General features: G+C 36.2%; 1 long non-coding RNA gene across 2 annotated transcripts in view; it reads right to left on the reverse strand.

Moving 5' to 3' along the window:
- LOC118932334 (uncharacterized) overlaps window positions 1-14,547 on the reverse strand; it is a 925,389-nt gene that overhangs the window by 82,194 nt on the left and 828,648 nt on the right. For both annotated transcript variants that reach the window (XR_008994104.1, XR_008994103.1), the window contains one exon: window positions 8,609-8,671. This is a non-coding gene — a long non-coding RNA (uncharacterized LOC118932334). The remainder of the gene's footprint in view (window positions 1-8,608; window positions 8,672-14,547) is intronic.

The following is a 14,547-nucleotide window of genomic DNA, read 5'->3' on the forward strand; positions in this document are numbered from 1 at the left end:
AGGATTAAAGTATCCAACAAATATAGCAGCAATGTTTGAAATGATTACAGAGGGTCCATACTTTCCTAGCCTAGCCAGTCACTTACACAGATTTTAATAAAACAGCTGAAGGCTTTTACTCTAGCATCACCCTACTAAAACTATTTTTAAGAAGTTATTAATGGCCTGATAATTGACATACTTTATCACTTTTTCTTCAGTTTTTATTGTCTTTGATACATTTTTATTTTTTCTCATCCATTAAATATCCTGATATTTCAGACCCTTTGTCCCTGAAAAGTGACAGAGAGGGTTGACTCAGAAATATATTGATCAGAAGGCACAAATTACTGCTCTTCTAGGAGTCAGAAGGTGGATGCCATAGAGTTTATTGCTAAAAAAGTAATTAATTAGGTAAATGATTAAGAGAACAAATAAAAAGAAAGAGAACTTCTTGCAACATTTCTCAGAACATGTATCTGCTCATTATATGATGGACCCTGGAGGAGTTCCTTCCTCTGTGCACAATCCAATGTTAAAAGTATGTGGAGTCCCTCAAGGTTCAACTTCTTCACCTGGCAGGTTCATATTTTTCCTTCTATAAAGAACCATAGGAAATGGTAGGTTAACTATTCAGAATCTTTATTTCCTGACAATTTATAAACAATTCCTTACGCTTTCAATAGGGATTAGTCTTCTCTTTCAAGAGGTTTGGTTTTGAATCCAAAATAGAGGAATTTATATGATTCTGGAATACCTCCAAATTCACAAATTCTTCACTTCAGAGTTAAGGGTGTGAAAGGATGTGTAAATATTTGGTGAGTATCCTGACTCATTCCAATGGAAATATTCCCTTTCTGGCCTTCTGGCAGGAATTAAAAATGACCCTGGCCTGAGCTTTGACTTGATTCAAATGCAGAAGATGCAAAATAAATGTAACATAGAGGAACATCTTAATCATCCCCCAGAGCCCTGTATTTTCCATAAATACCCATTATAAAAAGGGAATTTCCTGATACATAATCAATTAGGAGAGTGTAGTGTGGGTGAGATGTCTGAGAGGGGGCTGGACTGGAGCAGAAAGTGAGGAAGAAACTATCTTACTACTACTACTACTACTTCCTAACTTAGGCAGGTAGAGAGCCAGTAGTATTTCTCAGGTAGGTGGGAATTCCCCAATTGCCTAGTACAATCGAGTCTCAGAACTAGTAGTAATGTAACATCTCCCTAGTTTTTATACTGCTCACTGTAAGGAGGTAGTGTAGGGAGGATAGGACCAGATTCTGCCTTTATTAACTGGCTTTTTCATGTTAATGTTTTTATGGGGACAATACTTTACAAGTTACCTGGTCTCCTTTTTAGTGATAACACCCCACTGATTTTTATCACTTTTAATTTTACCTGTTTCTGAACTTTGTATAAATGGTATTTGTAGCATGCATTTTTTGTTGTTGTTCAACATTATGTCTGTAAGATTCACCTATGATGTTGCATGAACAGAATTTTGTTCTTTTTAATCAGTATGTAGTATTCTACTATGAGTATATCAAAATTCACTTATCCATTCTACTGTTGAAGGGTTTGTTGGTTGCTTCCAATTTTTTCATATTATTAACAAAGCTGCTGTGAACATTCCTGTACATCTTTTACTGCACATATGCCCTCATTTTCCTTTGGTACATGATCTTTAAGGGAGCTTTTTGGGTCATGAGATAAGTGACATTAATAGATAGTATGAAGCAGTTTTCCAGTCCCGTGGTTGTAGACAATGATTAGCTTATAATGATTAGCAGTGCATGAGAGTCTGGTTGCTCTACAGCCTCACCAAAGCTTGTGTGATTCAACTGTTGTGTTACAAGTAGCACTAGTTTTCCTTTCCTTTTTAACTACTGTGTAATGTTCTGCTATGAATACTCCACAATTAATATATCCATCCTTCTACTGAAATACATGTGGATCCTCTGCCACTATAATGCTGTTTTTCTGTGGCTTCAATTTTTTATTTCCCTGAGGTTATATGATGTTGACTATCCCACTCATATCCTTTGTAGGCAGGAGGAATGTCCCTAAAATACATAGGTGTTATGGGTTGAATTGGTCCTCCAAAATTCATATGCTGAAGTTGTAGCTCCCAGTACATCAGAATGCAACCTTTTTTGGAAATAGAGTTGTTACAGAATGAGATTAATTAAGTTAGGATGAGGCCATACTGGTGTAGGGTGAGCCTCTAATCCAATATGACTGGTGTCCTTACAAAAAGGGGACCTTTGGACATAGAAACATACACAGGAGAATGCCATGTGAACAAATGAGGGGAGAAAATGGCCATCCACTAGCTAAAGAGAAAGGCCTGGAACAGATTCTTCCCTCACAGTCCTAAGAAGGAACCCACCCTGTTAACATCTTCATTTCAGACCTGTAAGTAATAAATGAGAAAATATGTTTCTGTTGTTCTAAGTTACTTAGTTTGTGGGGCTTTGTTATAGCAGCTCTAGAAAACTAAAATAATCAGCAATTGGCTGCTCTCTTATTGATATGATATTACCTTTTTCTTCTGGGGGATATATCACTTATGTTGCAGCCTGAATGGCAGCATTTTCTCCTCAGAATACCTTTGGGAACCTGCCATTACAGAAAGGAACTGGCATGGGGATAAAATAGGATGGGGCTGGATATCAGAGATTTTCATGTTAAAGTATTAATGTATCAGGAAACTATGTTAGAGTGTGCAAACCCCTTTGCTTAAACAAGCCTTGAGGTTATATTCTAGGCCTTTTTTTCTGCTTTGACAATTCTGAAGAGGGAAGATGAATATTCCATTTGGCCCTAATTGAGGACTGCCTGCACCTCACAATGAACTAAGACCAAGAATCTTATTTGTGGGCCTTATTAACCTTACTAATTTATTGGAAACATAATATAAGCAAAAGAAAATTTATAGTACTGATGTCAAAATAATATGTATGTATACAAAGATATAATTCACCTAATATATTTAAGCTTGTAGTGGGATAGAAACAAAGTTTGAATGTTTCAAATCCACACCATATTTGTCTGAATGATCTGTCTGCATTATAATTGTCAATCTAATATCATCTGCCCCAGTGAGTTAGAGATTGCAATAGAGCAAATGAAACATAGAACTGTTTCTTTTAGGGGAATTTACAAGAGAGACAGTAAAACAGCACATGTAATAGCAAGATGTAAACACATTTTTATGTACTGCAGATGAGAGAACATGTCTCCATAGCACTTGTTTCTGAGAGACTTTCTACCCTCTTAGAAAATAACAGCTGGAGCAACCAGAACAGAGAAATTAACACCCAAGTGTGACTCTGTGATCATCTGTCATGGTGAATAAATTCCCAGGTATAAGGTATGCAAACACACAACTGGTAGAAACAGATGGCTTCTTTCTGTTTTCTTCTTTTCTCTTTTGAAATATATATGACTACGTTAGGGTGATACAAATGATCTTAATGAACAGCTTGGTATGAACTAACCCTTACAAAAGATTGAGAAGTGTGACCTGAAATTAAAAGTGATAATTATTTTATTTATTTTTTTCTAAATCAGAGTATCTGAAGGAAGGTCAGCAGGTTGGTATATCTGTATTTATGAAACACTGACAAGGGAATTGTGCTATGTAAAAGGTCAACTCCCTTTCCTATCAAGTCCTTCTGACTTTTCTCTAGAAAATTGCCCTCAGTGCATCCTGATATTCCTCACTGTCCATAATGGGCACAGGGAAAGGTCATAAGTGGCAAAGCTCTCAAGATGTCCAGCCTGCAAACATTTCTGTGGATAGTCCATTAACACTGTTTTTCAGAGCAACCATACAACAAAGCAGTTCTCCTTCCCAGCTGCCTGGTAGTCAGCCATTTCATTGACCTAAGTTTATATTAAAGGTTAGGAAAATGACTGATCTTATTATTCAGTGTTTTCCATTTAAGTCATTTCCCCTGTGACTGGTTCACTATTCAGAAATATCCAGCCCCACAAATTGCAATATCAATGAGAGAGTTTTGCTTTAATAAATCCTTGTGGCCTGGGGTTTTGCTTTAGTCACTTTTGATTCCAGGCAAATAATGAAATGAGCAGCTCATCAAATAGCAATAAGCATTTGTCACTTGCTAGACTTCATAATGGGACAGGCAGGGACAGGATAGGGTCCACCTGTGTCTGGGAATTGTACCTCAGGCGCTGGGTTCAGTTCACACATACAAAAAAGATAAATAGTTTTTGTCTCAGCTATTAAAATATAAAGCATTTTTTCAACCTACAGTTCCAGATGCTTTATAGTTTAGTAATATTGGAATAGCTCTTGCAAATAACAAAATAAATGTTACCCCTGGGATATCACATCTTTGTATATACTCCATGTACAATCCTGCATATACAAATCTGAAATGATTTCATGTAGTGCACATAAACCAAACCTGAATTTGAAAACACATACTCATATAAAACTCCTTTATATGCCAGCTGTGTTTTTAATAGTCAAAATTGTGAGGCAAAGTCTTCAAAATATTAGGCCAATACCACCTCCAACTTGTCTGTTTGTTAATCTGTCTCTATTGGGGTATATTGTCATTCCATTCTCCGAAGATACGAAGAGCAGGTGCACACATTGGAAACTTGCTCTATTTAATTGTTTCCTCATAATAGAATTTCAGAACTGCAAAGTGCTTTAGAGGTCATTTTAGTGCATTTCTAAATTAACTTGCTACACACTGTCTACCCAGGAAAGCAATGGACATTTACTAACCATGTTCAGAATATCTTCTTGTGCCTTGAGGTGTCCTTATTAATTAAAATATCAACAACACCTGGGACCCACAGACAGCAGATCCACAGAGATGGTGAAAGCATCCTTTCAAAGTAAGTATAGTCAATAAGGCAAGAGTATCCAAGACCCATTTATTTTCCACTTGCCTTTCTCCACCTTAGGTGGGGCTGGATGAGCATTAAAATAGCTTTTTTAAAAAATTTTTTACTCAGTAATTGACTTTAGAAGAGAAATGCTAGAAAGAGGAATACGGTCACACAAATTGGGTGTAATTGTCCAAAAGTCTGAATGTACTTCCATTTTCACCTGTCTACATGCCTAATGCTTTCCAGTGTCATTTGGATAATTTTGCTAAGAGAACACAGGCTGGTCTCTGTAGTGAAACAGACTCACACTTCTGTTTTATTTATAGGTCTCAGCACGAGTATACAATAGAAGTAAAACATTCTCTTTTACTGAAAATTTTTTACTATGTGCTCATATGCCAGCAATATGACTTAACTAGAAGTAAAAAAAAAAAAGCATGATAAAGAAAACACTTTGTAATTCAAAGGACTGGCAGCACCCAGGAATATGACCAGAAACACAATATGTCCTTTTCAGCACATGCATGTACTGCAAGATCCTGTGCTGCTGGGAGCTAATTGAGAATTGACAGGTTTGCCTGGTGGGTTTAATCATATTTGAGGTATATAAAAACACAGTGCCACTTCTTTTAAGGTTAGTTCTTTGAAACAGAATGTTATTTGAACATATTTCCCATACTAAAAGGAAAAGATTGAAGGGGACAGATTGGAGAGTGAAAGAGAAAGTGGAAATTCTTTGACCTTGATTGAAACTGGAAAAAGTAAAGAGAAAGGTATTGTTTATATTGTTTATATCATGAGACAATAAAGGAAGCAATTTCAAGAATATATATTATTTTTCAGATACAAGACAATCATGAACTTTTACTACTGAGGCAAACTCAAAGCAGACATTTCCTAATTTTTCCAGACAGTATATAGTATGTATATACATGTATATTTTAAAATAGCTAGAGAAATATATACGTCTGTATATATGTCTCCACAAACACCTATAGTTTGAATTCTCCAACTCCCCTTAAATTACAAAAGATATACAGTTTACTATAAACTAAGAGGAAAAAAGGTTTTTTATACATTATGATTAATGCAAATATGAGATCATTTACTAGCCCTGACAAAGGGGAGCAGTTTGTACTGATATAATAGTAAGTGACATCCTGACACACAGTATCTGCATAGATACAGGAGGGGCAATGTGGGGATATAACTATGACCTTGGGATTTATATTAAAGTTCCTGGCCCCGATGGGCAACTCCGTACTAGAATCAGAACCTGGAAGGCAAGTGAATTGTTGACTCCCTACAGAAATGGGGGAGGGAGAGATTTTCATCACCATGTATATAGAGTCATCGCCTAAAATACCAATCAATCAAAAAATAGTTGTAGTTTTATTAGTGTGTAACCCCAAAAGGGAAAAGACTAATTCTGTAAGGTATTTAGGTCTAATAGATGAAAAATGAAATCCAAGAGCCATTGGAAAGATGCAAGTACACCCACCCCCTCACAGGTACACAGACCACATTCCATACCACAGTCTCATTTAAGTGAGCATATCCAAGCAACATTTGTTTGGCACTCGGTTTTTTGGGGAGCTCTGCACATCCTTTTTTTTCAAAGCTAAAAATCAGCTTTATACATAAATTAAGAAATTTGAAAACAGGATACATTCTTTTCAGTTTTAATGATTGAACTGATATGTATGTGTATTAACAGAAATGCATAAGACATAAATAAGATTCCATTAACACTTAATTATTTTTGAGGTTATTAATAGTAATTACCCCCCTTGGATGAGACTGTTTAACATGCAATCCAAGAAATTTAACAAATTCTTTGGGGATAGATACTGTTTTCTCTATTTTACAGATGATGAAATTGAAAAAAAAGAAGCACTAAATCATATCCCTGGGCTTGTTACTATTATATCCGTTACATTTTGGTAAATTCTGGACACTTAGAGAAATCCCTATTCTACAGACAAATCTCAGAGAAAAGAGTTTATTTTGTTAAATTCTTAAAATTATAATAATTTAAAATTCTAGAAGAGTCTGTAAAGAGTAAATGCATTGAAATCAAATCAGAATATTGCAAAGAGAAGTTACTTTTATAGTAATTCATATACAAATTTTAAAATTACCTCTTTTTGGGGTATTTCAATAACCATTCATTGCATGCCTGCTTCCACCCTGGCCAGAGTGGTACAAAAATACATGATATGGATGGTGATGCTCAAGGTTAGTTACATTACAATAAGAAATCTATTATAATTGAGAAAGATGTTCTATAAATACAAATGAGTATAAATACAAAATCTTGAGAAAAGGATTGCGAGTAAAATTTATCAAAAGAAGGTTTAGGGCTTGTGGCATTGGTTTAGGGAGCCAAGCAGGATAGGTGAAAATGAGGAATTTAGAGTCACATACACCAAAGATACAATTCTGGTTATGGGACTTTGGTCAAATTACTGAAACTTTCTAGGTTTCAGTGTCTTCACCTGTGACATGAAGAAAGTAATACCTACCTGGCAAAGCTGTGATTATAGCTAAAGGATGTAAAGTGCCTGGCATGGGTAGTACTAAATAAATAATCAGAGTATCTTTAATGGTAGCCAGCAGAAAGCAGACTCAAGTTCTAAGGAAGAGCGAAGCATATAAAAATCATGAAGATATAAAAATGAAAGCCCTTGTGTTATTACCCATGGCAACCTCATACCTCCTATGTTCTGGATTTCCTTCTTAAAAATTCCTTAATTTCACATGATCAGCGAGACCTGTGTTATGAACTGAATTGCATCACCTTTGCCACCCCCCTGACCCAAATTTATATGTTGATGCTGTCGTCTCCAGTATGATAGTATTTGCAGATGGAAACTTAAGAGGTAATTAAGGTTAGATGAGCTCATGAAGCTGGGACCCAGTCCAATGGGATTAAGCATCCTTATACAAAGAGATACCAGAGAATTTGTTCTCTCTGTCTTTGTACACACAGAGAGATCCTGATAGCCTGAGAAGAGGCCGCAGAAGAAAACCTACCTTCCTTGTACCCTGTGGACTTACTAGTCTCCAGAACTGCAAACAAATACATTCCTTGGGTTGAAGCCACTCAGTCTAGGGCATTTTGTTGTGGCAGCCCAAGCTAATACAGCCTGTAACTCCAGATACGAATATACAGATGAACATCTGACACTTACGCCAGTAAATAATCCCAACACATCTCACAGTGGCCTGTATCCCTGCTTTCATTATTATCTTTTCACAATACATTCTTACATGTAAGTCAGAATAATATTGCTTAAATATCTGACTTAAATAATTCCCTATTAGGAATGTTTTTGAAGACTTCCCAGAGCACCAAGAATAAAATGAGGACTCTTTACCAAGGATTTCTACTTTTCCCTTAGCCAGTCTCCATCTTTGTTTCCAAATTTATTTCATTCCCCTCTTCCCTGACCCACTGTGCTCCATCTACAGAAGCTTTCTGAGTCTTGAACATAAAAGTGCTGTGGCAGCTAAGTGCCTCTGAGTCTTCTGTTTCCTCTAACTTGGAGGCTTGCCTGTTAGTTCTCTAGGCTGACTCCCTCAGGAAGTCTCAGACCAAACTTCCTCAGAGAGGCCTTCTCTAAACAATCTGTCTAATTAGGCCTCTGTTTTTCTCAGAATTATTCTGTGCAGTTATGTATGTATTTGCTTGTTATTTCTATCATTCATATTAAAAAGTAAGCTCCATAAGAAGCTTTTTTAAACTGCTTACTTGTTCTGAGAAGTCCTTGATCAAATGACTCTTTATAGGCTTGAAGCAATGTTGCCTCCCCTGCTAAAAAAAACAACAAAAAAACACAAAATTACTATCTTTCTCTTTCATGGGAGAAGAATTAGAAAATTATTACTTTTATGGTTTTTAATCAAATTATATCTATGATTTCACACAATATGAACTACACACATTTCAACAAATGGAACATTTAATGCTTAGTTGCTATGTTGATATTATTGGAGCATTGAGAGGGATCTAATCATCAAATATATTTCAGTGAGGTAATGATGTTCTGATCAAGACTCATCATGACCAAACATTTCTGTACTTGGAAGGTAATAAGGGGTGCTAAAAATAGTGTGATTTCTTTCAATCACAACAGCATAGTTAAAATATAATACTTTTCCTTATTATGAATAAAGAATAGTACAAAACCTTTTGATTAGTCATATATATGACTACTAATAATTTTATATTATATAAATAATATTTTATATACATTAAATATTATTGGGCCTACTCCAGAAAAGGAAGATGCTCTTAAATAATAGTACTTAGAACAGAATGTGGCACATAGCAGTGCCTCTAGCACATATTAGTTAAATAAAATGATAAATGTTTAAACTGGGGACTTGGTGAGAGAGAAAGGTTGTGGTCAAAAAGGAAAGGTCTTGCATGCCCAATAATAAATTTAAAATACATTCTCTAAATGACTAAGAGACATCAAAAAATTTTAAGCAAGAAAATGAAGTGACACAATTACATTTTTGCTTTGTAAATATCATTCTACTATATAAATATTGTACTACTATAGATAAGGCTGAAGGAGTAAAATTAACAAGCAAAGTTTTTATTCAGGGTATTTCAGAGCTTATTGTGATATTCCATAAAAGACATTACCAAGGTCTGATCTAAAATACTTGCCATGGAGATAGAAAGGAGAATACAGATTCAAGAAATAGCTCAGTGGTAAAACTTAATTGCTCATGACAGGGAAGAAGCTAAACTCACACCATGACCCTTGTTCTTAAGAATAGGGGGGATGGTGACAGAGAAACCAAGTCTGAGGCTGATAGTGGTGGTATTTGAAATGCCTGTAGGATTTGCACATGGAGATAGCCAGGATGCTTTTGGAAATACTGATGTGGATATCAAAGAAGGGTTAGAGAAATAAACTAGGAGGTCATTATACATAGGAAGGTCATTTCATGACCAAATTCATTCATTTCACAAATCTTTACTGAGCACCTCATGTGTATCATAGACTGTTGTAGGGGTTTGGGATGTATCTATGAACTAAACAGATGAATATTCATGCTCTTTGGAATCTATATTTTATTTGAGGGGTACAGACAATATGCCAAAGCATGTAAAACTCCATTAGTGTCCTGTCCATAACGCTTTAGCACTGATATTCCCATGACTGTCTCCCCAACTTCCAGCTATTTGTACTTCTTTCCTGAGGACTCTCTTGTGGTCCACCAGGAGTAGCTATCAAACACTAACATGCAGGAGTTGGTGAAAAAGTGTCCCAGCTCCTTGACAGTTCTTGTGTATATTTTTTATATGATCTCTCAGTGTCTCTAGTAGGATTGACTCTAGCAGCTCACAGTGGTACCTTGCTGGATAACATAACATACCCTTATTGACTCTCCTCCTTCCCTCCCCAAAAAGTCCCCAGATTTCTTGACTTAGGTTCTGCTTCAATTAAGTGAATAAACATATTAAAGTTGATAAATACTATGGGAGAAAAAAGAGGAGAAAAGAGGCCTATGTGTGTGGAAGAGAGAAAGAAGGTGAAAGTAGTAGATGAATTCAGAGAATATACCTGTGTGTGCGGTGGAGTTGGTTGGGGGGAGCAGCAGGTAGAAGGTATAGAGCTGTAGGAACCGTAAGAATCTTCACTTGTACTCAGATAGAAATAGGGAACTATTCCAGGGATTTGAGCAGGACTGTATCATGGCAAATTTAAAAATGTTCATACTGACCATTTGAGAACAAACAGTAAGAGGTAAGGATTAAAAAGACAGTTACAGATGACTAGTAATCCAAGCAAGAGTATATAATAACTTGCTTTATGGTGGCAGCAGTTGAGGGGTGAGTGATCATCAGATTCTGAATGTTTCAAAGAGTTAGCCACCAAGCTTTTTTTAGGATGTGAGAGGTTAAAAGGAGTGAAGGATGACTACAATGATTTCAACCCGAGTGACTGGAAGATAGAGTTGCCATCAACTGAGGTACAGATGTCTAGACTAAATGTTCAGTTTGGGCTATATTGGGTTTTTAATGTTAACCAGACATTCACGTGGAGATATGCAGTAAACAGTTGGATATGTGAATCTGAATTTGGGATGTACGGGTTGGATAAAATTATATGTAATTATATATATGCAATTACATTTCAAGAGATATAATAACTTGAGCCTGGATGAGAAACTGAAGAAATGAATGCAGATACAGAAGCAAGAGGATCCAGGAGCTAATCCTATGGCGTTATAATATTTAGAGATCAGGGAGAAGACACAGAGCCAGAAAAGGAGACTGAGAAGAAATTAGTAGTGTGTTAGGAGAAAATCAATAGTTTGTGATGTCCTAAAGCCCAATGGAAGAAAGTATATTAAAGTGGAAAAAGTGACCAACTGTGAAAAAAGTGACCAATTGCTGATGAGTCAAGTAAAATAAGATTTAGATACTTAACATTTGATTTTACCACATGGAGGGATTGGTGAACTTGACAGCAGTGCTTTTTGTGAAGTAGGAGGGAAAATCCTCTCCATTTGGAGGCTAGGAGAGAAGCAAGGGCAGGAATTAGAAAACAAACTAATTCTCTCAGGGGTTTTACTGAAAAGGATTTTCACAAAAATGGGGTACTAGATAGTTGGGAACAGGTGTCAAGAGAAGGATTTTTTTCTTTTAAGGTATAAGGGAGAACATTTGTAGATTGAATGAAATGAGCCAGTAAACAGCATAATATTGATGATGTAGAAGTGAGCAGAGAAATGCCAGAATGATGTTCTAGATGAGGCAGGGGTGGGACCTAATATAACAGTCCTGGAACCAGTTTTAGAAAGAATCATGGATATTCTTCTGTGTAATATGCAGTAAGGCAGACATGTGGATTCAGATGCTGAAAGGTGAGTGAATGTGTTGAGAAGGGTCTACTGAAGCTGTCTTCTGTCTGCTTCAGTTTTCTTGGTTAAGTTCAAAACTGAATCATTGGTAAATGTGAAGTTGGGAGAGGGGGTATTGGAGGTTTAAACAGAAAAGAGGTGTGAAATAGTTGTCTAAGTGGGGCAATGGACTCTTGAAGTGGAGTATGATTATAAGGCAGCAGTAAGAGACAACTTTGTATTTGTGGCCACAACATTAATGGGAGAAGAGTTAATATATTTCTGAGTTTTTCTTAGTGGTATTCAGCTGCACAGATACAGGTGTGAAATAGATAGAACTTTAGTTAGAAATAGATAGGATTTTAGTTTTTCCAAGAGAGTGCCATGAAAGGAGAGAGGGGCAAGGGGAATATGTATACAAGAGAGTAAGTACGATTGACAATAGAATTTCAGCTACTGAAGGAGGGTTAAAAAAGTATTAAGAGTGAGTGACCTGGATAGATAGGAGGGATGGCCATAGATGGGGATATGTGGGAATTGAATTTCTGAAAGGTGTGGGTAGTGGTAATAAAGTTTAGAATATGACTGTAGGAGGCAGTAGATGAATTAGCGAGGCAGACAAGATCATTGGAGTAGAGAAGTTCAACTCATTGAGAGGCCAACATGCTGGAGGCTAACCTAATTGTGTATTAAATTCACTGACAATGGTGACAGTAGTATTCCCCAGAAAGGAGGGGTATGGCACTGAAATCAGGAGAGCACAGGTGATACACTTTTATGACCTATGGATTTCTAGTGAAAGGAGAAAAAGTTTGTAAAAGTCGAAATGAGGAAATACTTCGCCCCCAGGCCCAGTCATCTGAGGGAAAATGGATTACTTCTTGGGTCATCTGTGGGGAAGCAGTATCCTTAGAGTTGAGGCACTTCTATAGACCAAGAGGTGAGTTGAATGTCCGAGGAGTGGTTGAGGGGTTTGCTAATGATGCCCTATGGATGACAGAAGGCAAAGGCAAAGGATGTCAGGATTTAGGGAGGGATGAGAGACAGGGAAAGAACATGTAACCGAGATTTTATTAAGAAAGTCAGATGAAACAAGAAGCCATACACGACAGACACTGGAAAACACTAACAGTAAAGAATAATCATCAGGAGAAGAGGCAATGACAGGGACTGATTAGAAAGATGGGAAATAATCAAATAGTGTCACCAGGTATGGTAGGAGAGAATAAAGTTCTTCAAGTGATTGCTCATTCCTTACTGATGATAAAATCTCATTTTCTGCCATGTTCCATTTCTCCTCTTTGATTGTCACATTCATATGTTATAAGAGAGTGAAAAGACTTCGAGCAGTGCATGTTACCTCTTTAGAGGTTTTCTGTGAAGATGAGGCTGCCTGGTCTTTAAGGGGACATTTAATTCTTTAGTATAGCCACTATGCAGTTTTTGTCACTCTACAGAGAAAAGTTCTAGCTTTCCTCCTAATAGCTGCTTCAAGCTGCTCTGTATTCTCTCAAATGCTCAGTCTAAATCAGAGGGGAAGAAGAGGTGTTCTATCCCTCCTGACCACAGCAGAAAGAAATGCTAAGAAAATCCAAGGCTTACTCTCTGGACATTTCCAAGTTCTTATAAATCAAGTGTGAACTCAGCCCTATTCCTATCCTGCATTTTAACTATGGCCTGAGCAGTGAGTAGTGAGTGATATGCGCATGTGGTGATGAATGATTGGATTTATAATCTTTGACAAAGTCTAGAGATATAAGCTTCAGATTAAATTTGGTTACTGTCTCATATTTTCATTGCTTTTAGAAGCTGATGAATTTGAGTCAATGGGATAAATATCTTTATTTTTAAAAAGCCTATTTTGTGTATAGTCATTTCCTCATTGTGCTTATTTAATTTAAAAGTGAGAGAATAACAAATTTATTTAAATGTAATCATCATGGCTTTGATTATTGTGCATTTATCCTATCCTTCTTTAGTTACGCTTTTCTGAAATTACAATGCTTCTGAAATTACTGATGCTCACGTATTTTGTTTAGTGAAACGCAAATAAAGATCAAAATGATAACAGTTTTGTATGTTTCTGATACAGATAAAATTAGGGCTGGTTTGCATAAATGTTTTGCTTTATTTGCTTTATTTTGAAGCATATTTTTCTGCACATTTTCCAGTCAGTAATCAAACTCTTGTGTGCTTTTATGATCTTTGTTAATTAACACCTCCTATTTTTGTAGGGTTTGAACCCTGTACAATTACAATAAAGTTCCCAAAAGTTCTGTACCTTGTTCCATAGTTCAGACTGAGTCCAAATTGCAATACAAATGGCATAGAGCACTTCTTGATCATTTCCTGCTACTGTAGTTATCAGAACAGGTTAGAAAGCAGCAAAAATAATCCTGAAATTTTTACAGATGATGCGGTTTGTACAATCAAGGCGACGTCTAACATGATCTTTAACATGAACTAAAAATTTCATTTAAAACCTTAATGAGCACTTGGTTTAAACTTATTGAAATGTGTAAATAGTGGGGGAATAAAGAAAACTAGTTAAATCTCATCAGAAATAGGACTTCATAGACTAATTTCTAGAATTTTGATCTTAATTGAACTGAACAGCATTTGTAATTTGCTCTATCTATATGCCAAATAAAAATGTTTTTCTTTTTTCAAATCTGCCTTGCTAACCTAGAATTCTTTCAAGAGTGACTACTGATCTCAAACATAACTTCATGGAATCCTTCATTTTCTGAGAGAACACCAACATCTGATCTTTACTGAGAAAGTGTCTGACTTGATTCTACTCAGCAGTTCCTTCAAAGTAAGTTT

Source organism: Manis pentadactyla, chromosome 2, assembly GCF_030020395.1.
Source record: "Manis pentadactyla isolate mManPen7 chromosome 2, mManPen7.hap1, whole genome shotgun sequence".
Lineage (NCBI taxonomy): Eukaryota > Metazoa > Chordata > Mammalia > Pholidota > Manidae > Manis > Manis pentadactyla.